A 27437-nucleotide genomic window follows, 5' to 3' on the forward strand; every position below is an offset into this window, starting at 1 on the left:
TTTTTACCTTCCTTAAAGGATTGCTTCATTATATTTTATATGTATTATTAATTTCAGGAATAATGTTCAAGTTGCCTCCATTTCAATGAAGTGGGAGATAAAGGCTCAATCAGGCCTTCTCAAATCTCTACAATTTATGTGTCTGGAGTTGGCCACTGAACAGCTGGAAGCACACAAATTCAGGTTAGTCATCCTGCTGGGCTGCTACTTTATTGATAGGGCTTCAATGATCACAAATTAGAATTGCTCCAAGAAATGGAGAGGGTCACTTTACAAAAGGTTTTACTCACTTGCGGTTTTTAATTTACTCACCTGGAGACTACTTATGCAACACGTTCTGACAGTCCTCAGATGACTTGAGCATTCACCTTTTAAAAGATTTTAGAAGCTCCCCGGGACACTAGATGAGGGAGCTATATTGCTGGGTGAACATCAGAGTTTTATCCAAGGGCTTGTTTCACTTCTTAGTACTGAAAATGCCACGTCTTATCTGCCATAGGTTCCTCTCTCCTTTGTGCACATGCGTGATAACGAGGTCTCACCTGCCTACCAGCAGCACGCCATTCAGATGTACTTACTACACTGGGAAAACTGCCTTACAACAACTGATTAAGAAAAAATGTCAGAACAAAACTGTGCTTGTTCCCATCTTGTGGGGAAGGGGAACAGCTTGCCTCATTAATTAAATTAATTAAAGATTAATTAATTTAAGATGCTTTCATTAATTAAAGATTCAAATAGTGGCTAGTGTTGCCTTGAAGCAGGCTGACTAGTTTTGGAGGCTCTTATTTAGCCAAAATGCAAATTACTCCCCAAAAGACTTGAAATTGGGCAAACAATGCTGATAAGAAAATGGAAAAAAGGTATGTAAAAGTAGACACTGTCATTCAAAATCTCCACTCCTGTTATCTGCTCAGAGTGAACAGAGTAGGGGAAGCACAGTGAGACTGAAAGCCTGAAAAACATTGCAAGTGTGGCTCTGTCCTCTACTAGCTGTGTCTTGGTTTAAGATATTTGATCTCTCAGCATGATCTGAAAAATAGAGACAGTTCAATTTCCTCATAGGATTCTGGTGAATATGAAGCAAAAAAAACCCACGTGTAAAGTGACTAGAACTATCTGTCACACAACTTGATATTTAATAAATATTAAGTACCATGTGAATACATGTAAATTTTGGGGAATGGGGTAAAAAAAAAAACCCCTAACCTGAAGCCCTTCTTAATATAAAAATTGTTTCAGAGGAATGACTACTTAGCATGACAACATGACCTCTGAGATTGATCTTAAGTGACATTCCTTTTGAAAATCTTATTATAAAAAATGTAAAGCATACAAAAAAGTAGAGAGAATATTGTAGCTCATCCTCAGTTTTGACAATTACCATCTTGTATTTCACCTGTATTCCCCGCCACTTCTCCCCCCAGATTATTTTCAAGCAAATCCTTGAAAAAATATCATTTCACCTATAAATATTTCACTGTGTCTCTTAAAATGTGGATTTAAAAAACATAACCACAATACTGTTACTACACTTATAAAATTAATAATAATTCCTTAATATCATCAAATATCCAGCCAGCATTCAGATTTCCCCAACTGTCATATGAGTGGGTTTTTTTTTCCTAACAGTTTGTCTGTTGAATCAGGATCTGAATAAGGTCTATACCTTTAAGTGATTGCTATGTCTTTCAAGACTATTTCACTCTATAATTTACGTTTTTTTTTCCTTGCAATTTATTTGTTGAGAAATCCATGTAGTTGGTACTTTTGACCTCTCCACAGGCTAGACATTTCTGATTGCATTCCTATAGTGCCTTTTTCTATTTGTTTTTATTGATGTACATGACTTCCAACGTTATATTACTTTCAGGTATACAACAGTGATTCAACGTGTATATGCATTACGAGATGATCACCACAGTAAGTCTAATTACCATGTGTCACTATTTAAAGTTATTACAATATTATTAACTATATTCCCTATTCTGTATATTATACTCCATGAGTTAGTTATTTAGTTATTTTATAACTAGAAGTTTGTGTCTCTTAATCCCCTTTCTATTTCAGCCATCCTCCACCCCATCCCCACTCTTTGGCAAACACTAGTTTGTTCTCCATACCTTTAAATCTGTTTCTGTTTTTTACATTGACTTGTTTTGTTTCTAGATTCCCCACGTAAGTGAAATTATACAGTATTTGTCTTTCTCTGTCTGATTTATTTCACTTAGCATAATATCCTCTAGGTCCATCTATGCTGTCACAAATGGCAAGATTTCATCCATTTTTATGGCTGAGTAATATTCCATTGTGCGTATATGTGTGTGTGTGTATAAGTATATATAAATATATATATGTGTATGTGTGTATATATATAATGTATGTATGTATCAAGATATATATACACACACACACACACATGCACATTCACATATCTCCTTTATCCATTCATCTATGATGGACATTTGATTGTTTCCATATTTTGGCTATTATAAATAATGCTACAGTGAACATAGGGGTGCATATATCATTTTGAATTAATGTTTTCATTTACTTCAGGTAAATATTCAGAAGTAGAATTAAGTCATATGGTAGTTCTATTTTTAATTTTTTGAGGAACTTCCATACTATTTTCCATAGTGGCTACACCAGTTTACATTCCTACAACAGAGAATAAGGGTTTTTTTTTTCCACATCCTCATAAACACTTGCTGTTTTTTGTGTTTTTGATAATAGCCATTCTGACAGGTATAAGGTGATATCACATTGTGATTTTGATTTGCATGATGACTAGTGATGAGCATTTTTTCATGTGTTGTTGGCAATTGTATGTCTTCTTCGGAGAAATGTCTGTTTAGGTCCTCTGCCCATTTAAAAATTTTTTATTTTTTTTTTATTGAAGTATAGTTGATTTACAATGTTAGTTTCAGGTGTACAGCAAAGTGATTCAGTTTTATATATATATATATATATATATATATATATATATATATATGTATGTATATATAACAATATGTGTGTGTGTGTGTGTGTGTGTGTGTATACACACACACACACACACATATACATACTTTATAAAATAAATTTCTGTTGTTTAAGCCACCCAGTCTCTGTGGTATTTTATTATTGCAGCCCTAGCGAACTAATACAGGTGATAAAATGAAAATAAAATAGTAAGTGGATGATTACTTAGATTGCTGATCAAAGACAGCAACTTTTTTTTTTCAGTTTAGTAATTTTACTTTGAATAACATTAAACAGTAAATGAAAAACACCGTGACAAGTTAAGAAGACTTGTGGAGGAGATGGAAAAGCTTTATATCTAAATACATTTAATGGTACTTTTTTTCTTGTTTTTTGAACAAGGTCCCCACATTTTCACTTTGCACTGAGCTCCCCAAATACATAGTTAACCCTGTGTGCAAGTACAGACTTTGAAAGACATAAACAAACACAGGCTAATGCAACTTTGAAGTAAGTAAGCTCTATTTCAAACACTTCAGAGAACACTGTCAGAAGTCATCCAGGATGGGTTAATGTTTTTTGTGATCTCTAGGGACACAGTGAATGAGTGCACAGTGATGGTCACAGCCAAGGAAGAAAGTAACATGGGGAATTAACCTGTGGATCAGCCCACTCACGGTCAGGAAACATGTTCCAGCCTCTTTACGTTCAGGGAATCAACCAATCATTTACACCCTGACCCATTTGCACCCAGCTAACCCCAAATGAAGACCAGTGGCCCTCCAGTCATTCCACAAATATAGACTGGTCATAAAACATTGTATGGTAAATGATACAGTCCCAGTCCTGGTCCTTGTGGAATTCACAGACCAATGCCATGGAAAGTAACAAATAAAGGGAGAGTAAAGTAAAAAAAAAAAAAAAAAACCTAAAAGCACAACAGAGTTTCCTATTTATAGCAATTTGTAGTCATCATCAGGACTCCAAAGAAAGCAACTTTTTAATTAAACTATAGTTGATTTACAATATTGTGTTAGTTTCAGGTAAAAAGCAAGTTGATTCAGTCATATATATATATTTTTATATATAGTATATATAAATATACTTTTTCCAGATTCTTTTCCATTATAAATTATTATAAGATATTGAATATAGTTTCCTATGCTATATAGTAGGTCTCTGCTGTTTATTTTATATAAAGTAGTGTGTATCTGTTAATCTCATATTTCTAATTTATCCCTCCCTTTCTCCCCCATCTCCTTTGGTAACCATAAGTTTATTTTCTATATCCATGAATCTATTTGTTTTATAAGTAAGTTCATTTGTATCTTTTTTTTAGATTCCACATATAAGTGATGTTATATGATATTTATTTTTCTCTGTCTGACTTACTTCATTTAGTATAATATCTAGGTCCATCCATGTTGCTGCAAATAGCATCATGTCCTTCTTTTTATGACTAAGTAATATTCCATTGTGCATATATGTGTGTGTGTCTATATATATATCTCTATATCATATCATATCTTCTTTATCCATTAATCTGTCAACAGATATTTAGGTTGTTTCCATGTCTTGGCTATTGTAAATAGTGCTGCCATGAACATTGTGGAGTGCACGTATCTTTTAAAGTTAGAGCTCTCATGTTTTCTAGATACATGCCCAGGAGTAGGATTGCTGGATCATATGGTAAATCTATTTTTAGCTTTTTAAGGAACCACCATTCTGTTCTCCATAATGGCTGCACCAATTTACATTCCCACCAATAGTGTGGGAATTTCTTTTTCCTTCACACACTTTACAGCATTTATCATTTGTAGACTTTTTTTTTATAGCCGTTCTGATCACTGTGAGGTGATACCTCATTGCAGTTTTGATTTGTATTTCTCTAATAATTAGTGATATTGAGCATCTTTTAATGTGCCTGTCGGCCATTTGGATGTCTTCTTTGGAGAGATATCTATTTAAGTCTTCTGCCCATTTTTTGATTGGGTTGTTTCTTTGATACTGACTTTGTATATTTTGGAAATTAATCTTTTGTTGGTCACATCATTTGCAAATATTTTCTCCCATTCCATAGGTTGTCTTTTTGCTTTGTCTATGTTTCCTTTGCTGCCCAAAAGCTTGTAAGTTTAACTAGGTCCCATTTGTTTATTTTTGCTTTTATTTCCATTAATCTAGGAGATGAATCCAAAATATATTTCTGTGGTTTATGTCAAAGAGTGTCCTGTCTGTGTTTTCCTCTAGGAGTTTTAGAGTATCCAATCTGACATTTAGGTCTTTAATCTATTTTGAGTGTATTTTTTGTATATGGTGTTAGAGAGTACCCTAATTTCATTCTTTTATATGGAGCTGTCCAGTTTTCCCAGCATCTTAATTTTTCTTTCTGATAGTTTGTAATTAGTGTATATACACAACAGATTTCTTTATATTAATTTTATATCCTGAAATTTTACCAAATTCATTTACTAAGTCTAACAGTTTTTTGGTAGAGACTTTAGAGTTCTCTATACATAGTATCATGTCATCTGCAAATAAATGGTTTTACTTCTTTTTTTTTCAGTTTGGATGCCTTTAATTTTTTTTTCTTGTCTAATTGCTATGGTTAGGACTTCCAATACAATTTTGAATAAAAATGTCAAGAGTGAGCATTCCTGCTTTGTTCCTGATCTTACAGGAAATGTTTTAGCTTTTTACCACCGAGTATGATGTTGGCTATGGGTTTGTCATATATGGCTATATTATGTTGAGGTACATTCCCTCTATACCCACTTCGTTGAGAGTTTTTATCATAAATGGGTGTTGAATTTTGTCAAAGCTTTTTGTATATGTTGAGATGATCATTTGATTTTTTCCTCCATTTTGTTAATTTAGTGTATCACATTGGTTGATTTGTGGATGCTGAACCATCGTTTTATTTTAGAATACTTTGAGGACACTTATTATCTCTTCTTTGTTTGATAGAATTCACCTGTAAAGGCATCCGGTATTGGACTTCAGTTTGTTGACAGTTTTTTGATTATTAATTCAATTTCATTACTAGTAATCAGTCTATTCAGATTTTCTATATCTTTTTTTTCAAAATACTGAGTTGGTTCACTAGCTTTCTGCTCAGTTGGCCATTGAGGGCTCTATTTTTTCAGTTATCATTAAAACATGTGTTTTAACATATCTGGTGTGTTTCAATCCATTACAAATATAATTTTAATTGATGATTAAATTATTTTATCTTTGGTTAGTAAGACTGTGTTCAGTTTGAGTCCTTTTGACACAAATCTAGTAGTCATTTTTATTTCCTAGGTTGGAGAATCAACTATTTCTCCAAGCAACCTAGTTCCTTTCAGGGGGAAATGGCATTTAGATACCACAATCTGGTGGCTAGGGGTGATCATTGCAATTAGTGACTATGAAGTAAGTCATTGTTTATAAACCTTTTTAGTAGACAGAGACAGAAAATACTTAAAAAAAATAAAATATATTACAGATTCATACTGATATTGTAATTCACATTCAGGACTACAAGGTTTCTATTAACCCTATTCATTTTCACTGATATTCATCTTTATCTTTTTTCCTCCAATGTCCAAAATTCCAATTCTCAAGGACACCAACACAATTACATATCTGTTTTATCTCACAGAGCTAGCCTCAGGATCACCATATGATTACTAAATCCAACAAACACATTTATGGTAAATAAATTATTTTGCATCTATTTTGCTCTTAGGGTATATACTTATATATAGTTAAATTACTATAAAGCTTAAAGTTTTAAGAAGTTCCTTTCTATGTGGTTATGCCATTAATTTGTTACACAGGTTACTTGTTTCACTTTGCTTCTGACTCCTAGGGATTGTTTCTTACATTTAATTTTGTTTTATAATTATTTAAAATATCTACATTGTGCCCAAATCACACCTATAAAAATGTATATTCAGGGAATTCTAACTTATTTACTTGTCCCCTTCTTCCCCTATAAGAATCATATTTTATATTTAATAGTTTTTCCACTCTATTTTTAATATAAGAAAATATAACTCCTTCCTAGAAGAATGATGATGGTCGTATATTATATATACATTTATCCATCTACTTTCTTTCCCTCAATATTTCCTGCATTGCATAACCCTCTTCATTTATGATATTGAAACAATCGCCTAAGCTGCCTAAGGTAATGTAATGATTATCAGAGTTTACTGTCATACGTGTGAGATTCAGCAATGTAGTCTAATGAAATAGGCATCCTGTTTCATGTTCAAAAACATGATTAGCCTTAAAAGCATGATTAGCCTTAAAAGCATACCTTATACCCTCACATAAGGTGTCAATATTAAAAGGGAATAATTATAAAGCTGTTTCACTTAAAGGTTGGTTTTTCTCTTAGAATCAGTGCTGTATTTCTTTGCATGAAAATTAGTATGCAAATTCTCTTTCCACCTTTAGGCATTTGTAAAAGCAAATATCCCATTAATTAAAATCTTGAAATATTTATAAAGAGCTCTAGAATGTATGTAAGTTATTTTTCTTTTTACTAGGCTCTTGTTTGTAGGCATTTACAATAGAAATTTTATAATGGAAAAATTTGGAATCAGAAAAAAAAATGAATAGAAATCTTAGCTATGATGCTAACTAGCTGGATGACTTTAGGCAAGTCACTTCACCTCTTAGAACTTCAGTTTTCTCATCAGTCAAGTAGAGATACTACTACCAATGTTGGAGTGTTGTGAGAAAGAAGTAATTATTTGAATGCAACATATAAACCTCACAGCATTCTGCAAATGTAAAAGCATAATAAACAGGCTGGTTTACTAAAATCCAATCTGAAAGCTTTAATTTGTTTTTTTAAAACGATAGCAACATCCAACTGTGAATGAGAGCTTTACAATCATCGAAGCTGCAGTCTGAAAACTGACTTTTTGCCTGAGCAGAACTCAGTTATAAATATCTGTCTTTGGACTTGACATTCAATTCTGAGATGAATAGAAAATTCTTCCGAGTTTTAATCTGACACCCAAGAGCTAAAACTCTGAAAGTAGATAAAAAACATTTTTTAAAAAGGCAATCTGTTCATCTCAAGTGACTTTTAATTCCAGTTCTGATTATTCAATACAGAAAATACATGTTCAGATAGAAACTCATTTATGAAAATTCTTCTTTAAAGCTTTTACACAATCTAAGTGGGAAAGGAAATATATCTGTATTTTATGTTAAGGGAAAATAAAACACTAAAATGAGTCACTTTTTCCTTTAAAATTTTTTCATTAAAGAATATATTATACTACGTAACCCTTTGAATGTTATTAAGAAAATGATAAGTCAACAGGAATAAATAGATTTATGACATTACATTAAAAATCAACTACGTTCATGGTTGCCTTTTTTGACCATTACAAATCATACCCACTGAATCATCCATTCTTACCAATGAACTCCAATCATAGTCCTTGTTCATAAGTGAAGCTGAAGAAATCTGCCCCTCTGCTTTCAAACAGAAATCTGCTTTAGGGGGTGCATATTGAGGAGTTATGCCTAAATTCACATGTAAAAATAATTTTAAAACAATACCGTATGTACATTTTTTAGCTCCAAACTTCACAGTTACATATTATTTTCCTCTTTTCACTTAAATCCTGCATGCTGCCAACAGTTATATGTCTAGGCCACCAATCCAGTTATGAACAGCTGACTGCAGGAGGGAGGGCAGAGGAACTAATTAGGAAAATTTTGAACACAAAAAAAAGCAATGATAATAGGTCAATGAGCCTCCATATATCCATCATACAGATTTAACAATATCAAAAACTTGCCACATTTACATCGTTTTCTCTTCATTTCTTTGTGGAAGCCTTTTAAAGAAAATCTCAGACTTTAGGAATACTTCAGCATAGATCCCTAAAAGGATGGACATTTTCTTACATAGCCACAATGTCATTTCCACCATAACAAAATTGCCAATGGCTCCTTGATTTTATCTACTACTTGGTTCATAATCAACATTTTCCAATTGCTTCAAAGTATGCATCTTAGAGTTGGTATGTTCAAATTAGGATCAAATAAAGTCTACATGTTACACCTGGTTGTTACAACTCCAAATCCTTTATTAATCCAGAAATGTGCCTCCTTTGATTTCTCCCATGCCAGTGACAAGGGGTTTCTCTTGTTGGAGAAACTCTCCCCTTTTTACATCCACGTTTCTTAAGTGCCTATTTCTTGCCAGTTGCTTTTGCATTTATTACTTAATTTAACCTCAAAATAGCCTCAGGAGGTAACATGACAGACACAGTTTCTCTCGTCTCCCCCATGGTTATGGAGTAGTTGCTGGGAAGCAGCTGCCAACAGAGGCCTTATCAAGGAGTGGTCATTCATCTGATCCAAGTAGATCAAGGCTGGTCTATGGCATTTCCCAGTGAAAAATGACCCCAGTAATTTCCCCTCAAGATGCTCCCTGCAAGGTGATTTACGGGCGTATTTGTTGATAGACACATCTTCCCAAGACAAATCTTTTAACTCCTTTCTCTAAGTGCTAAGATGCTGTGTCACATTTCTATTACGTCACTTCTTGCATTTTAATTATAGTCATATATGTCTTCGCCCCACTACACGGTTAAATTCCAACAGGATAGAAATTATGCCTCATTCAACTTTGAATATCCAGAGTTGAGCACAAAAAAATGGCTTAGCCTGTAACAATTTGTGGAATTAAAAAAAAATGAAATGAATCGATTACGCATCCCACTTTGAGAACTTGTGTAAGACGCAGGTATATAATTTATCTGAGAGGAAGCCCTCTCATGAATCCACCACAAAAATCACACAGCACCATAGAGGAACTGAGGCATGGGAGTGGCGATGCACAAAATTACAGAGCATATGAAAGACACAAAGGAAAAGAGCGGTGGGGGAAAAGTATCCAAGAGAAAACTGTACACTTCAAGTAAGGAATTTCTCTGAAATACTGAAACATAAAGCAAACCAAATTGTAGTTAATAAGAGGTCATGGATGCATACTTTGTCTTTGCTCAAGGACATCTCTGGCTGATTAGCAGGTAAGCTATTTTTCAGTATTACCAGGGTTGAGATAACACACTTCAGATCAATGTTTGACAACCTATATTGTTCAGAAAGTCAAACCAAAATCCTTTACACTTCAGCTTAAGCACATTCCTTCTTTTCCTTCATGAGAGGTGAGCAGCTGGCTGCCATGCTAAGCAGATCTCTTTTATATACTGAGACCCTCCAAATATGCACTGCTTATTCCAACCTCTAAAATATGCAGCTCTCTTCACACTCTTCCGTATGTACCCTGTTGGGAATGTTTCTTTATGTAATTCATCATTTGAAATCATCCATTTTTTTCCTACATTCCTTAACTTCACCTCTCCTCAAGCCCCTTCTGTTAATGTCTCTAGTTCCCTTTACTGAATTAATTCCTTCCCCTCTCAAATTGGCATTCTGCTTTCCACATTTTAACAGAAGGCCTTATTTTAGATAATAATTTACCTTACATTTCTCTCCTTGTCTTGAAATGTCCAATGATAAAATTAAAACAGTCCCAGTCAGAATAATGAAACCAGTCTTAAAAGACTCTCCATATGTCTTGGGAAGATTTGCCTTCCCGGAGATGTGCTGATGAATTTTTAGCACAAATTTAACGTCACAAAATCATTCCTCAAGTACTTCTACAAGTGTTCCATAGTGTGCTCTGCCTCTGAAAGCATCACCTCTGATACTTCAGAATGGTAGAGCCGTTTTGAAGCTGAATGATACCATCAGTTCAAACAACCCTGCTTACAGCTTACAAATACGAGAAACATTTCTGGGAAGTGAAGTGACTGGTCCCAGGGAAAGAGGCCAGCAAGACTGTTCTCTGCTATACCACATTGCTTATCAGAAGGTTTGTGACGCTGCTTTCATTTACTGCTACCTGAAAGGTTTGGCAGATCAACCTATGGGTAAAAGAGAGCTAAAATGAAAATGCCTTTTTCAGGCTTAGAAACTAACAATAAAGAATAAAACAACAACACAAGAGCTAAGCTCTTCATAGCTCTGACAATAAATACTTTACATGTATTAACTTATTCAATTTTGGGAATACACTTGTGAGGGAGATATTTTTATCATTCTCACGTTACAGATGAAGAAACTGAGGCCCAGAACGTTTCAGTAACTTGCCCAAAGCCGTGCCTGATTTAATTGGGATTTAAATCCAGGCATCTGGTGCCAGAGTCTGTGTTGTTAATCAGGATCTATATTGTAAATGGTTCAGAAGACTCATCTTTGTGACAAAGGTCATCTGTCTGCTGAGGTAATACATATTTATCAAAATAATGTTTTATCTGACTCAGCGAAAAATAGAAAAAGTAATCAACATGCTACCAGTGTAGGTTCAAGGCATCTATCCTTCCCACCCCCACAGCAGGTGATAAACTGCCGAGAAAATTTCTACCAGTGAATATATGTGTCTGCCTTGATATTGAAACAAAGTTCTCCTTAAACCTAAAAAAAAAAAAAAAATTTCTTAATAAAAACATCAGCTGTTTATATGAAATTATTTTAAAAACTGAAATAGTGTTTAGACAAATGCTTTGTTCTGATGAATGGAACAGTTCAGAGGAGAAAGCATACATCTTATGAGTTTTATAAACTGTACATGATAATTTCGAGATCATCACTGGGCCATGACTAACGTACATATTCAAACCCCAATGGACAGAAAAACCAATCAGCAAAGATCAACTTTTTAGTATTTACTGAATACAGAGCTTTGGGCTATATACTGTAAAAAAGAGGCCAGTCCTGATGTAAAAAGGGTCAGTCTCTGTTCTTAAAAGACAGTCAGTAATTGAGTATCTGATAAAAATGAAGTATCCATGTTAGTTGGGCTCTTTTGATGATAAGACTAGAGGTTCATTCATGCTATGCCACAGAGCATTTTACTACAGGCTGTATTTAGAGATTAAAAAGACAGGTGTTTCCACCATACAATTGAACAGCACAGAAACCCAAGAATCAATCATTCAGCTCAGGCTTGGACAGATAGAAATGAGCTCAAGATGAGAAGATCATTGATTCAAAACAGTAATGGCAACTAGGTAACCACCATGAGTCTGCTTATCCCTAATCCTTTTATGCCATCTCTGTTTCTCTCTGTCATCGGGTCTCTTTCTGTTTCCAACTTTTTCCTTCTCTCTGTGTATTCCACTCAAAGGCTTCAAAGCGAGGATCTGATCATCTAGTTTGTTACTACCATCTTTGCTAGGCTGAGCTTTCCCACCGTGACCACCCTTGACATTATCAAAAGATGTACCTAAGATGAGAGATGACCTCTTTGCTTGACCCAGACCTCCTGAAACCATGGAGCCACTATCAACATCTAGGGACTCGAAACATAACTGCTCCTAAGACACCTGGATCAGTGTTAGAAATACAGCAATTTGTGTACCAGTAAGATCACTTCAGTTTCTTATGTAGAGCCCAGTTCCCTTAATGCACTATATACAACTTACAGGAGGCAGCATAAAATATGTCACACGTGTTTTTATAATCTGTAGGCACCTAGATGGTGCAATGGTTGAGGGTAATCTCTAAAGATACTAGCAATATTCAAATTCAGCTTTGATGTTTACAAGATGTGTGACAATGTGCAAGTTACGTAACGCATCTGTACCTCAGTTTCCTCATCTAGAAAACTGAGGTAATAATAGTCCCTACTTCATACTTTATTTAAGAAAATAAATCATTCAAAGACCTTCAAGTAAGCTCTTGATAAATTTTAGTTATTATTTTCTAATTACTTCTAACACACCTTATCAATTTTATCCCTTGTAATTCCACAGCACAAAACTTCTACCCAAACATATTATGCTCTTTCATTCTTACCCTCTACCTAGATCTTCTCCCTCTAATCCTTTCTGGTGAAGGCCTCCCCATCTCTCAAAGTTCAGCATCAGTTTCCTTTTCTGAGCAATGTCCTCTCTGGTTGATCGTCTCTAGACAGGGCCCAATTCCTCTGGCCCTGTATGTCATTCAACTTCTCACCTCAATGGTGAGCAATTCAATGCACCACTTGTGGATCCAGGCTGGCCTTAGGACTGGTTTGGAATACAGAATGTGGTGGAAGTATATTCTGGAGCTCTCAAACCTAGGCCTTCACTTTCTGCTCTTGGAACCCAGCCACCATGTGATGAGAAGTCCATGACACATGGAGATGTTACATGGGGGGAAACCAAGGCACACTGGTTGAAAGCCCCAGCTTAGCTCCCAGCTGATGCCAGCACCAACCCTCAGCCATGTGAATGAGCCATCTTGGATTGTCCAGCCCAGTCAAGCCCCAGATAACTGTGGCCCTAACCATCACCATGTGCCCAGCTGAACTTAGCCCACAGAAACATAAGAAATAATCAAACAACAAATTATAGTGGCTGGTAATGATAATAAAATGGTTTTAAGCCACTAAGTTTTGGTTTTTTTATTACAGCCATAATCCAGGTTGTTTATTATATACCAAAACATCATTCATGAAAGTCCTAGACAGAGTAGGTTTTTCTTGGGCTAAGCTCTCATAATTCTGTTTTGTAATTTAACAAATTGTATTGTAATTATTTATTTTTATGCCTGTATCCTCTACTGAGTCTCAAGACTAGAAACTATGGACTTAAGGGGGAAAAATTTCAGAATAAGTTTCAATAAAAGTAATTTACAGTAACTAGAACAAAGATGTAAGTTCAGAAATCACCACCAGCCTGTCATTTTGGTAATCACTAACCCTTCGTAGATTGAAGCAAGTTATAGAAAGGGTAAGATCTGTCACCCCAAAACAATGTTGAGATGATTTAATATTACAGTTTCTATCTAGAACCCTGTTTATATACTATCTTCTTCTGATAATTCTCTTCTGAAAGAGAAAAGAAAAACAAAGGAAACAGAGAAAGAGGCCAAAGTCAGCCAAGACTGTTTTGCTTGTTTACTTTTTTTAAGAGGAACAAGAAGAAGAGGGAACCTGTTTTATTAGCCAGCAGGATTTTCTGGAAGCTGGGCAAGAGAGTGGTTATAAATATGGACTCCGGAGCCAGGCTGCCTGGGTTTTAATTTCAGCTTCGCTGTCTGGGTTTGAGCTCCATGTACACATTTTTGTGGCAAGTCGCTAAACCTGTATGTGCCTCAATTTCCTTATTGACAAAATGGATATCATGAGAGCCACCTACTGCATGGGGCTCTGTTAAGAATTAAATGGGTCAATACACACAAAGCACATAGGATGGTGCCTGACATTCATAAGACTGGTTAGCTGACACTGCTGTTCCTCCCACTCTTTTTCCTGCTCCTCCTCCTCCTCATTATAAGTACACAGTAATGAAGAGGGTGTCATTTTATGTCATGGCTAGACAAAGGGGCCACTGAAACTAAACAGTAAACAGTGCTAGACAATTAGCTTTCTAACTTATGCCAGATACAAAAATAAATTCCAGAGAGAATTTTACTTTTAAGACACAAAAAATTTTGTAACATTTAGAAGAAAATATTGGCAAATGTCCTTAATAGCTTGGTTTATGGGGAATAAAAACCTTAAACCAGATATAAAAAACACAGGCCATTAAGGAAATAATTGTTAAATTTGACCACACTAAATCTTTAAAATTCTGTGCAAAGGAATAAAAAATATCATAAAGCTGAAGGACAAGCCAGAGACTGGGAAAAGAAATTTGTCAGGATTAGCGTCCAAAATATATAAAGAACTCTTACTAATCAATCATAAAAAGCAAATAACACAATATAAAATGGGCAAGATGACAAACCAGCTTATATAAGGGAAACACAAATGGTCAACAAGAAAGTTCAATAAAACCCCAAGACAACATGTCCATCAATTTAAAAATAAAAATGTAGGATATTGCTTGCTTGGTAATTGGCTCCTCATCCTCCATCTGGACCCTGAACTAAAGTTATCTTCTGAATAGGAAGATGACAATGTGAATGAATCAGGAAGACAGAAAGGAGAAACCTAGGCCCCTTCAAACTCCAAAACTTTTCCATCCCAATCTTTCCGGATCAGGCTGATTAGAGCCATTAACCTTCCAATTACGTAACCTGATAGTTTATGTAATCAAATTTTTTGAATTGCTCTTGCCATGTCGTGGTCATGTTTTATAACAACATCATTATCCTTATAAAGGCTGGACACAGCTGTGAGAGAGTCTCATATATCAACTCAGAACAACCCCATAAGGTAGGTATGGTTCTTATCCCTATTTTGCCAATGAGCCACAAAATGCTAATGAGCCCAAAGTCACCCAGAAGAATTAGTATCCAAATCCAAAGTACCTGGCTCCAACATCCAGCTCTTACCATGTTATCATTGCCTATAAAATATGACATAGGAGACAATGCTCAGTCCCACTAGCCATCAGGGAAATACAAACTTGCAACATGCCATTTCACACTACATGCAGAATGGCAAACGTTTAAAGCTCTGACAAAATAAGCACTATGAGAATGTGGAGCAGTAGCAACTTATAATCTTCTAGAGGGCTTATAAATTGCTGCAAACACTTTCAGGCATTTGATAATATCTACTAAAATGGAAGATGTGTATTCTCCATGATGTAGAAGAGTTTCACTTCTAGATACATATGTTAGAGAAAATATTTGCCAAGGAAATAAGAAGAGAAATGTTCACTTCAATCATATTTGTAATAGTAAATATATAGAGAGAGAGATATAGATGTATCTCTATCCATAAAATTTGGGATAGTCATAAAATGGAATACTATTCAGCAGTTGATATGAATAAACTGGAACTACTAGCTTCCTAATAGGTAAGTCCTAAAATAATAATATTAAATTGAAAAGTACGTTGAAGACTCCTGCAGTGGACTACTATTTATATAAAATTAAACAACATGAAAAAATATATTCTTGAATGATACATGAGTGTTTAGTAAAATACACAATCATGAATGGAGCTGATAAACACTCAGTTCCAAGGCCTGGTTACCTCTGGGGAGAAAGGGATAAGGCGAGGGCACATAGGAGTTCCAACTCTGTCTGAAATGTAGTGCTGGCTTTGAAAAAACTAAGGCGACTGTGTTGAGATTTAATAAAACTGGTGGCAGGTGCACAGTGGTAAGCTAGTTTGTATATTTGTTTTTACATTTAAAGTATCTCACAATAAAAACAGAAAAACAGATGAAATGTGGCATAACAGAGACCATTCCAAAAATAAATAACAGAAGAGGTGATTTACATTTATTTCATCAAAGTCCTTTTCTGAGAAAGGCACTGCTTTACAGGAGCAACTATTGCTCTGCGTCTAGGTCTGTAACTTTCATGTGTCTTGCCTCCCTTTAAAAATTTAACACAATAAATTATTTTTACTAGAGCAATAACATTATAGTTTTACATAAAACAAAATAAGAGAAATCCCAAGACACATATTATAATTAACAGAAAAATAAAATTACTGGCAAAACGTTTATGAAAATATCAGCAGTGCCTTTGTATTAAAACATGTTTCACCATCTTTTTAGAGAGTGTTGAAAGTTTCTCTTCCACGCAGAGGAAAAAAAATTCAGGGTTAATAATTTTGAATCAGGTAGATAACTGTCAAGCTATGTATTATTGTCTCTAGAATGCCAAAAGGTAAAAAGCTCAGGGACCAAAAAAAGTCACTTGTGGCCAACTGTGAGTTTACTGGCCTGTTACCCTGTGCATTCCTATCCCACCATCTAAATTCCAGAATAAACAGTGTTCTAGTTACAAACTGAGATTCAGGTATACAGAGGAACAGATCAAAAAGTCTGACATGCAAGGAAATTTGTCTCATGAAGAAAACTCAGTATTTCACAAAAACGCTTTTCTATCTTTGTATTTCATGCCGTTGAGGTATTCCCACGCAAACACCGTAACATCACACTTACTGGTCATTAAAGCAGTGAGTGAACTTGCATAAGACATGGCCAAGACAGGAAATATAGAGTAAACAACCCAAGAACAAACAAAATACAAAGCACAGAGTTCTACCATTTAGGCTTATTTTACATAGAATGCTAAAAATTTAATCATAGAAAATCCCAGGCTGCTACAGATGGAAGTTGTTTAAAAAGGCACAGATATAACATCTGGAAGTATCAGTAAAGGAAGACGTGGGGAAAAATACAAATTTGTCAACAGGAATTTTAGATAATAATAATCAGGAGCTACTTATAACATGAGCAAAGAATCCATCATCTCTGAATAACTCACAAGAATGCTTACAGTATGATTGAGAGTCATGGCTTTGCATTCTCAAGAAAAATGACATATGACATTTATTCAGTATACATTTGATTAAGAAGCATGGGAAAATGAATTTTAAGCTCCTGATTCTAAAATTCATCTGTAAAACAAATATGTAAGAATCTTCTGGAAAAAGGTAACAAGGCTTGTCCTATCAGCATTACGGCACAGTGTAATGAAATAGTAATTAAAAGAGTGAGATAAAGTCACAAGAACAGACAGCCAGACTAATGGAACAGAATTGTCTCCACACAGATAACAGAAAGTAGAAGTTAGTGATCTATGTATGATAAGGGAGCATCAGCAATACAGTAATTACCTAATATACTGTACTAAAACACTGGGTCAGCTGTTTGGAATACTGGCTATGAAGGGGGATTTATATTCTCATCTCAAATTAAATAAATTTATATTAAATAAATTTCAGACAGGAAGAGTTTTTTCAAAAACACTTCAGAAAAGGTCATTACTTATTTAGTAAAGAACTTTAAGTACAGAGAAAAATAACTTTAAAAAAGAAAAGCAGATTTTTTTTCAAAATGTACATACTTTTATTTTATAATCATAAAATATGTGGGAAATTCAGAAATATAAAAATGCATGAAAAACTAAATAAGAAAGCTTGTTGATTTTCCTCACCATCCAGGGGAAATTTTGCTATATTTTAGAGGATATTTTTTCTTTTTTAGTATGTTTGTATATATATATGTGTGTGTGTATATATATATATATATATATATATAAGCTTTTCTTTTTTATTATTTATTTCATAAGTGGGATCATAGATGCTTTGTAATTAAAGTTTTCAGTTTTTGTATTAAAGAGACCTTTCTACGTCAATAAATATGGACATATATTGTCATCATCATTTCCAGTGGTTCCGATATATCTTATTTCATTAAAAAGAATCTTTTGGAATTAAAAACAAACCTTTCCTCTTTCAACTACTTGGCTTCAAAAGTCAGTTTTGGAAGTCTCTGTTTCTTCTTCTTCTATTTTCAATGATTTAAAAACTCTTTAGATTAATGGGGGACTCTGGCTCAGTAGGGTCACTCATGTTCTACAATTGCTGGACAACAAAGCAAATTTATACATTTCCAAATATTATCTCTATGCATTTATTTTACTTTCTCTGGAAATTGGTGAGGTTGGGTTTTTTAAATGTATCAGTCATTACTTATCAGTATTTCTTCTTTCCTAAGTTATCCCTTCATATTCTTCAGTTAAGGTCCTACATGGAAATTTTTTCTTTACTGGTTTGTTAACAGAGCTCTCCTAAAAAATTTACAAAATTAATAGTTTCAGTATATGTTATAAACAATTTTACCCGCTTGTGATTTGTATTTTATCTTTGTTAATTTTTTTGTTGGCTGTGTGGAGGTTTCAAATTAGTCACACTTTAAAATATTAACCCTAATGGTTTCTACCTTAATTGTCATGCTTAGAAAGACCATCACTACTTCATGACTATATAAATATCCACTTAACATACTTTCATATGGTCTTGTTTTGTGTTTTTAATATTTGAATCCTTAGTCTACTAGAAATATATTTTGGTATGAGGTATGAGAAAGAATTCTGACAATGTTTTCCCCAAATCTGGACATTTGTTCCCTGTCAATTAAATACCTTGAACAGATGCTAAATTCTTTTGTCTGCTGGGGTCTTATATCGTCTGCCATTTATTTAATTAATTATATCATAAACTGTTAATTTGTCTTCCTAAAATTCTTGAATTAATAAAAACATAAAAATAAAAGGTAACAAATTAGAAGAAATTATTGCAGGAAATTTGAGAGATAAATGGTTAATAGCATTAATATGATAAATCATACAAGTCAACAAAAAAACTACCAAAACTCCAATGGAGAGCATGGAAAATGGGCAAAGAATATGAAGGGGAAATTCATAAAAGAAGAAAATAAAGTACTAATGTAAACATTAAAAAGTAATTTTCAGGGGGAGAGGATATAGCTCAAGTGGTAAAGTACATGCTTAGCATGCACAAGGTCCTGGGTTCAATCCTCAGTACCTCCTCTAAAAATAAATAAATAAAACTAATTACCCCCAAAAAAACAAAACAAGTGTAATTTTCACCTCTGTAGTAATCAAAGTTTAAGAATTGAGATTCCACATATAAGTGATATCATATGACATTTGTCTTTGTCTGACTTACTTTACTTAATATGACTCTCTGGATCCATTCATGTTGCTGCAAGTGGCATTATGTCATTCTTTTTATGGCTGAGTAATATTCCACTGTATGTATGTATGTATATATATACGTGTGTGTGTGTGTGTGTGTGTGTACACCACATTTTCTTTATCTAGTCATCTGTCAATGGACACTTTGGTTGTTTCCACGTCTTGGGTATTGCTAATAGTGCTGCTATGAACATTAGGGTGCGTGTGTCTTTTTGAATTACATTTTTTTCCAGATATATGCCCAGGAGTGGGATTGCTCGATCATAGGGTAAGTCTATTTTTAGTTTTTTAAGGAACCTCCATACTGTCGTCCACAGTGGCTGTATCAGTTTACATTCCCACCATCATATTAAGCGTGAAGTAAGTTGGACAGAGAAAGACAAATGTCATATGATATCACTCATGTGGAATCTAAAAAAAATGATACAAATCTTATTTATAAACCAAAAATAGATTCACTGACATAGAAAACAAACTATGGCTACCAAAGGGGAAAGGGATAGGGGGGTGATAAATTAGGAGTTTGGGATTAACAGATACACATTACTATGCATAAAATAGATAAACAACAAGGACCTACTGTATAGCACAGGGAACTATATTCAATTTCTTGTACTAACATATAATGGAAAAGAATTTGAAAAAAAATGTATGTATATGTATAGCTGAATTGCTTTGCTCTACACCCAAAAGTAACATTGTGAATCAACTATACGTCAATAAAAAATAAAATTTTAAAAAAGATATGAATAATACTATTTAATCATTAGCAAGGATTGTTTCATAAAATAATGTTTTTTAAAAGTCCTCAAAATTGAAAAGAATTTGAGGACAGAGGCACTCACACTTCCTATATAAATGGACAGAATCATTTTTTAAAAATAATTTGGCAGTATCTAATAAGAGTTATAGAACAGAGTATCCTTTGATGCAGCAGTTTCCTTTATACTCTAGCCTAGAATATAATCTGAAATGTAGTAAAAGATTTATGAACAAAGATATTCATCCTAGTTTTATTTATATCAAAAATAGAAACTAAGTAAAAATCCAATAAAATAATGAATCTATAAATCATAGCATAACCACAATATTGAATACTCTAGCTATTTAAAATAGTTATCTCCCAAACTGTTTAATGGCATGTGGAAAGTCTTAGGATATAAAATCAGGCAAATAGAAAGGAACATTTTAAAAGTCTATATTTAGCTGGATCCTAATCAGCAAAAATACATGAAGAAAAATATTGAATATAAACACACTTAATGATCATCTCTGAGAAGTGGGATTACCAGTGATTATTATTTTCTTCATTTCCTTATTCCCAAAATACATCTCTACTGTTTTTATCAAGCTAGATGGAAATATAAATTTGAGGACGGCTTGTGTTTTTGAGATGGGAAAACTATGAACAAACATTTATGAGCTGTAAGAAGCAATACAGAGGGAGAGAAGGAAGGCTTAAAAGGTGGGAACAGATGCTGTAAGAGTCCTGATTGGAAGGGGCATCAAGAGGTCAGGTGGAGAGAGAGAACTGCCTAAGAGGAACGTCTTTGCTTTGATACTTGTGAGGAGGAAGCACCAGATAGGGGCAGATACAGATAGATTTATAAGCAGGGAACGGGGATGGAACACTCAGGGAGCTAAGAAATATACACTTTGAGTACCTAGGTTCAGCATGAGGCAAGCTCATAAGCTGAGACTGAATGGATGTAGGGTGGTTAGGAAACTTGAGAAAAATGATAAGGATTTTGAAAGGGGAATAGGAGAGGGAGTTAATTAAAAATAGTGAAAAGAACTGCCTTGGTATTTCTACAATACATGTTAAGATCCTGAAATCATTTAGTTCTATCTTGTTCACCAGAGAACAAATTTATTAACATATCTGTGACGTATCTTGATTGTTAGTTGATTGATGCTGATTTTTTGATTCATTTAATACCACTCAAGCCCTTCACCAGCCAAGTCACCAATTCTCTGCTCATTTGCAAATCTAGCAGCCAATTCACAGTCCTCGTGTTATTTGATGTTTTATCAGTATATGGCATATTTAGGAATCCCTCATTCTTGAAAATTATAATTCACTTGCTTGTAATACACCACACTCCGTTGTTACCTCTACTGTACTGGTTAACCTTTCATAGACGTCTCTGTAATTGTTAAAGCGTTCCACGGCTCAGACTGTGCGCCTCTTCCCTACATTCATTCATTCACGGGATGATCTCTTTGAGTCTCTTGGCTTTAAACACTTTTTATACAATGACAACTTACCTATGTATTATATTACTTACACACACACCCATCAGCAGTTTCAGTCTTTCACTTGAACTTCAAATTCATATAGAACTGCTTACTCTACATACATGTCTATCAAATTGTCCACAAGCAAATTCCAAATTACTCCTCATCCCCAAATTACTTGCCCATTTAACTAAAAGAAAACCATTCATCTAGCTGTCCAAGCTGAAAACTTAGGAGTCATCGTTATTAGGTCTCCATCTCTTTTTGCCCTCTTCTAGTAGAGCTACAAATCCTATTTACTCCAGTTTCGAATCATCCCAGAATCTAGTTGTTTCCCACCACCTTCATTCTAGTTCAAGGTACAATCAATCATCTCTCACCTGGAATGCCTTGGTCCCCCAAGGGGCCTTCTCCATCACTTCTTATCCCCCTCAGTCTGTTCTCCTCTGCTCACAACTCTTTAATGACTTCTCATTTCATTCAAAGTAGAAACCAAAGTCTTTATGGAGGCCATTAAGCCAAATGGCCCAACTCCCTGCAAATCCTGACCTTGAATCTTCACATTTCTCCCCTTCACTCAACAGGACAAGCATCTTTCAGCTTTTCAGTCTCAGAGCATTCACACCCGCTGTTCCTTCTATTTGAAAAACTCTTTCCCCAGATTTTCCCAGGAGTCCTTCCACATCAGCCTCTGAGACTTCCATGATTACCCTTCATAAAAACCTAGGAACTCACTCCCTTACCCTGCTTTAGTTATTTTAATATATTTTTCCATAGCACATATCCCTACATAATATATGATATGTTTATGTATTTTCCCATTTTTACGCCCAAACTTAAGACTCAGAGCCAGATAGGTTTCTGTTTTATTTACCGTGATAGTCCTAGGACCTGTTATGTAGTAGGTGCTCATAAATATTTGAATATTTGGATGAAGTAGTGAATAAAATACTTTCCAATACCAACGATGTACTAGGTTACCGTAGTGGGTGCTAGAACAGGAAATTAAGCATTTCCCTCTGAAAATTTCTCTGTAACTCAGGGTTCTTAGTTGTAAATAACAGGAACCATCCTGGAGTATTTTTTTAAGGAAGTTACTGGCATAGTCAATGAGAGTTTTCCAGTCTGATTGGGAAGGAGAGAGACAAAGAGCAAGAGGCTCTTCTTTCTGCTTCGTTTTCCATATGGTAGATGATCAATTTCTCTAAAGACTGCACTAAGTGAAAAGCTTTCCCTAAATGGAACTTCAATGTTTGTCCTAGACACATTTTCTGAAACGTTACCCAACTAGCAATACCGAGAAAGTGACCAAGCAAAATATATATCTAAATAAAACTCACAATTTTTAAATATGAAATTTCAGAAATATTAACGATATCTTTCCAGATAGAATGTGTTAAACTTTGATTGCCATTCTCTCATTTCACTTTAATTTTTACAAGAAATGCACCAATGGACCAGGTGTAATTGATGGAAGATTTTTTTCCCTTTCTCTTCTTCATTAGCAACAAAATCGCAAACGTATAATTTCCAGATTCCCTGGAAGAAACAAGAACATACGATGTGTCCCAGATGGTGCTTTCCAATCTTTTACACACAAAAACGAAGCTTTCACCATGAAGAACAAATGACACATATCTGTCCTTCTAGATTCAGAGAGTTCTCAACTTCAAAATGGCAAGACAACTGCCCACCTTTTTATTGTCTTCTATCAAAATATTAAATTGTATCACTATTCTGTTACACATTATTTCTTAATTGGTCAATTATCATCATCAATAAAAGCCAATAGTAAAAGGTAGCACAAAGTGACATAGAACATTTAACCTAAAACATGGCAAAATTAAAAGTTGTTTTTTGAACTTCATGACATATTCTTTGCCAACTTCTCATCTGACCCTGTTGACTCAAGAAATATGTATGAAAGGCAATTTTCTCATCAAATTTACATGATCTCCTCAACGTTCACTTTTGCATAGGAAAGCAGAGTAAGTTCATGAAGTACCTTCTCTTAAACTACATGCAAATAATAAAAATGAGCCAGTATCAAAATCATCTGTCTTACTCCAAATGTCATCATGTGAAATAATTGGTCTGAGTCACCCACCTCTAAGTCAAAGACCAAGAGAACATAAACCAAAAGTAGGAAAGCCAGACATCAGCTATAAAACAGTGGAGGGAAAAAAGAGAATGAGAGCTTAACTATTTGTGCAGGCATTTCAGAGTGAGTGTGTGTGTGTGTGTGTGTGTGTGTGTGTGTGTGAATTTGAATTTGAATGGGTCCATATGTGTGTGTGCCCAAACTGAGGGGTTGTATTTGTATTTGTGTGTGTGCGCGCCTTTTGTTTTGAGCAGAAAAGAGAGTATGTGTACGTGTGTCCACCAGAGCAAGAGAAAGAAAGTGTGTGTATCTGCCTGAGCGAGAGTGTGTGTGTCACACTTGAGGAAGAAATGCATATTGGAGGGAGGGAGAGGACTGTATGTGTGTGGCAGGCTGAAGGAGTGAGTGTGTGTGTGTGTCTGTGTGTGTGTAACAGGTAGGAAGAACTAGTAAGTGTTCTCATTTTTCTGCATACTGTATAATAGGAATGTTTTCTAAGGAATCATGAAAGCACAGACAAGTTTATTAAAATCTGCCTTTTCATAAGGGCAGGTACTTCCAAATGTTGAAATTAAACTCAAAAGAAATTATATGTGAAAAATATACTAAAATGATTTAGCAGGAAGATATGAAAAATTCAGTTAATTTAAACATTACCACTTTATAAGTTAGCAGAATGCTATTTTTCTTTCAGTTTAAAATAATGTGATATAATGAACGAATTTTTCCTTCACTTAATGGCTCTTTAAATCAGTATTACAATTGATTGTCTCTTGATTAAACATCACTTTATTTTAAATTAGGGTTTAACAGCTAAATAATTTCTGAATGTCACAATTAAATCCCTTGCTAGTACGTTAATGTGATACATAAACATAAAATACACCCTTGCCAGAAACATTTCAACTTTTAAAACTAGGTACCATGAAGCACTGATACCGTGTGCAGGCTTATAAGTGAATTTTGATTCCTACAACACACTTCAGGTCAGTTCACTCTGCCTTGCTCTCCAGGGCTGACTGGAAGGGGATGTACCACACACAGGTAAACGGAAAGGAGAGAAACGTTCTCATCTTCGATGCTGGTCTAATGCCCATTAGATTTTATAAGCCCAAGATAAACCTGGAAAAATATCCAACTCATGCAAGGAGCTGCTCTTCCCCAAAGTTTCAGTTCAAAAGCTTCTTCATCAGATGGAAAGTAACAAAGGCAGGCTTTCTTTTTAGAACTCAGCTAGTATTTTGGTGTGTTTTCTGCCAGCATCTCATAGATATGTGTGCATAAATATATGCACATCTATAAACACACACATAAAAATTTGCTCCACAATCTAATGTCACCTTGCTTTATTTTCCTCAAATAAAGTCTAGCTCTGAGTATGTGTTTACTAACAGTATTTGTTATTTCACACTCCTTCCTGTCCTGGTCTTACAAGAGCACCAAGAAATTCAGCGAACTTAAGAATGGATTCTCTCTTTCAGTCTGTGTGGTCACCACAGAGATGCTGGTGTCTAAACCCCAAGGACAGGTCAAAGGAAGGCAGCTCCACTCCCTCCATGCCAGTGTAGACTCTGGAACACAGGACTTCCCCTCGTGATACCACTTTCCCCTCCCCCACATCATCCCTCCATCACCCACAGGCCCTGTCACCTCCCAGGATCCCCACGGCAGTGACAGTGGGCCTCTGCCACTCTCCTTTCTGCTTCATAACCCGTAACTCTAGGTGGGACCTTCGGCCTCTTTCAAGTTGTGAAACCCCATTTTCTCCTGGGCAACCTAATTTAATGCCCCCTCAGAGGTTAAAACCCAAAACCTCTTTAGTTTTCCCTCTGGAAAGGGAAAATATGAGACACTCAGGCTCTTTAAAAAAAATAATTTTGGCCCTCTCCTTCCTGGGAGAAATGGGAAATAGGTATGCTTTTGACAACAGCAGTCAACATTTCTGAGATTCTATTACTACATTACTTTTGCCTGTGTTTACAGACTTCTGTATACTCTGTCATATATGAATTCTACTTTGTTCAAATTAACAACTAGATATATTGCTTCAGGCACTTATCCTGGAAAGGTTTCTAGAGGTGAAAGAAAAATGCACTGAGAATATTTTTTGAAAATATAACTAGCAAATCTTTGAAGATAAGTTTATCTCATATTTCCAGACTTTTCAGACTCCCTGGGAGTAGGAATACATGTACGTGTATGGGAATGTATATGTGTGTAGGCATGTTTATGCACCACACTGATGTGCTTTCTGAGCTATAAGAGCTTTTGTATAAAAGTTTAATAATTTTCTGTAGTAGTTATTAAAAATCTCTTTTCCAGTTTACTATGAACTTTGGTTTTGTTAATGAGAATTACCATGCAAAAAATTTCATCAAGATTTTCAAGTATACCTGCATAACATTACACAGGGTATTGGCATAACTTTTAATCTCTTCTGACTGTGGCCATCGTCCTTTTCTTTTTCACAAATGTATTTATTTGTGCTTTTCTCTCTTGCTCCTTTTTTATTCCATTGACAAAAGGTTTATCTCATTGTCTGATTTTAAATCAGTCTTAGATTCAACAAGTTGACTCTTTCTCTATTTTCTAATATTAAATTCTGTATTTCATCTTTAACATTAATTTATTCTTACTGCTTAATTTCAGTTTACTGCTGTTCTGTTTCAGAATTTTTGTTCCTCCCAAGTATCTAGAGTTGAATGTATCACTCATTTATTTTCAAATTTTATTTTTAAACAATAAAACCTTTTAGTGTTACAAAATTATCTATAAATACATTTTCGGTTGCAAAGCATAACTTTGATATGCAATTTTCTTCTTTAATTGCTTTCTTATAAAAGTCTTTAGTTGTATGTTTAACTTTTTCTTTGACCTGAAGGGAATGTTTGCTTTTTCCTGTGAACACCCTAAGTTTGGAGAAGAGTTTTGTGAATGGGATGGAGGCTCTATCTAAGACATTAAAACCTTAGTGATATGATTAGCTATTGATAAGTCTTAATTTATTAGTCCATGTCTCTTCCATGTTTCAATCTTAGAAATCACTGCAAAAATTTCTTATTTGTGTATGTCAGACTAACCTATCAAAAAGAAGACTTCAAATGGAACTTTTAGCAAAAGTTCTTTACCATTTTTTTTCCTCTTTTATTCAGAGTACAGATTGAAAGAAAGACTGCTCATGGTTACAAGAAGTTCCCGCCAAGAGCTGTAACTGGTGAGTGGACACAACTTCCAGTCCTCAGAGCACAGCATCCTTTTTCTTCCCACCTGTCTACACCACCCACTTAAGTACTAACCACAAACTGAGTCATTGGAGGGTAATTTATAAAAGCCTCATGATTAAATTTCTTTAATGCCATTTAATGTTAGAAATGTTCACATTAATCATTTCAAGTATCCTGTTAGACACTTGGGTTTCCTCCAACAAAGGAAGAATGGGGAGTTCAGCAGTGGGGAACAGAGTAGGGGCTGCTGAGCAAGGAAGGAAAGCCTCCAACTCAGAGTTTAGCTATTTTTACATTTTATACCCATTGATTGAAAGCCTACACTAAAAACAATACTCTTGTTAAATAACTTTTGGTTACAACTCTTCACAGTTTCACACACAATTCTTCAGACATTTGACAGAGATCAAAATAAGAAGCAATTTTAAGAT

The 27437-nt window shown here is 34.7% G+C and overlaps 1 protein-coding gene and 1 long non-coding RNA gene across 4 annotated transcripts in view; one reads left to right on the forward strand and one right to left on the reverse strand.

The window, feature by feature from the left end:
* The window catches only part of ZNF385B (zinc finger protein 385B), a 367465-nt gene that overhangs the window by 303492 nt on the left and 36536 nt on the right, over positions 1 to 27437 (reverse strand). The gene's annotated exons all lie outside the window — the stretch shown is intronic.
* On the forward strand, positions 60 to 27108 carry LOC116663689. The gene is made up of 3 exons (XR_004319969.1): positions 60 to 183; positions 1874 to 1923; positions 26935 to 27108. It is a non-coding gene; the product is annotated as an uncharacterized LOC116663689 (long non-coding RNA).

The sequence above is a fragment of the Camelus ferus genome, chromosome 5, assembly GCF_009834535.1.
Source record: "Camelus ferus isolate YT-003-E chromosome 5, BCGSAC_Cfer_1.0, whole genome shotgun sequence".
NCBI classification, from domain to species: domain Eukaryota; kingdom Metazoa; phylum Chordata; class Mammalia; order Artiodactyla; family Camelidae; genus Camelus; species Camelus ferus.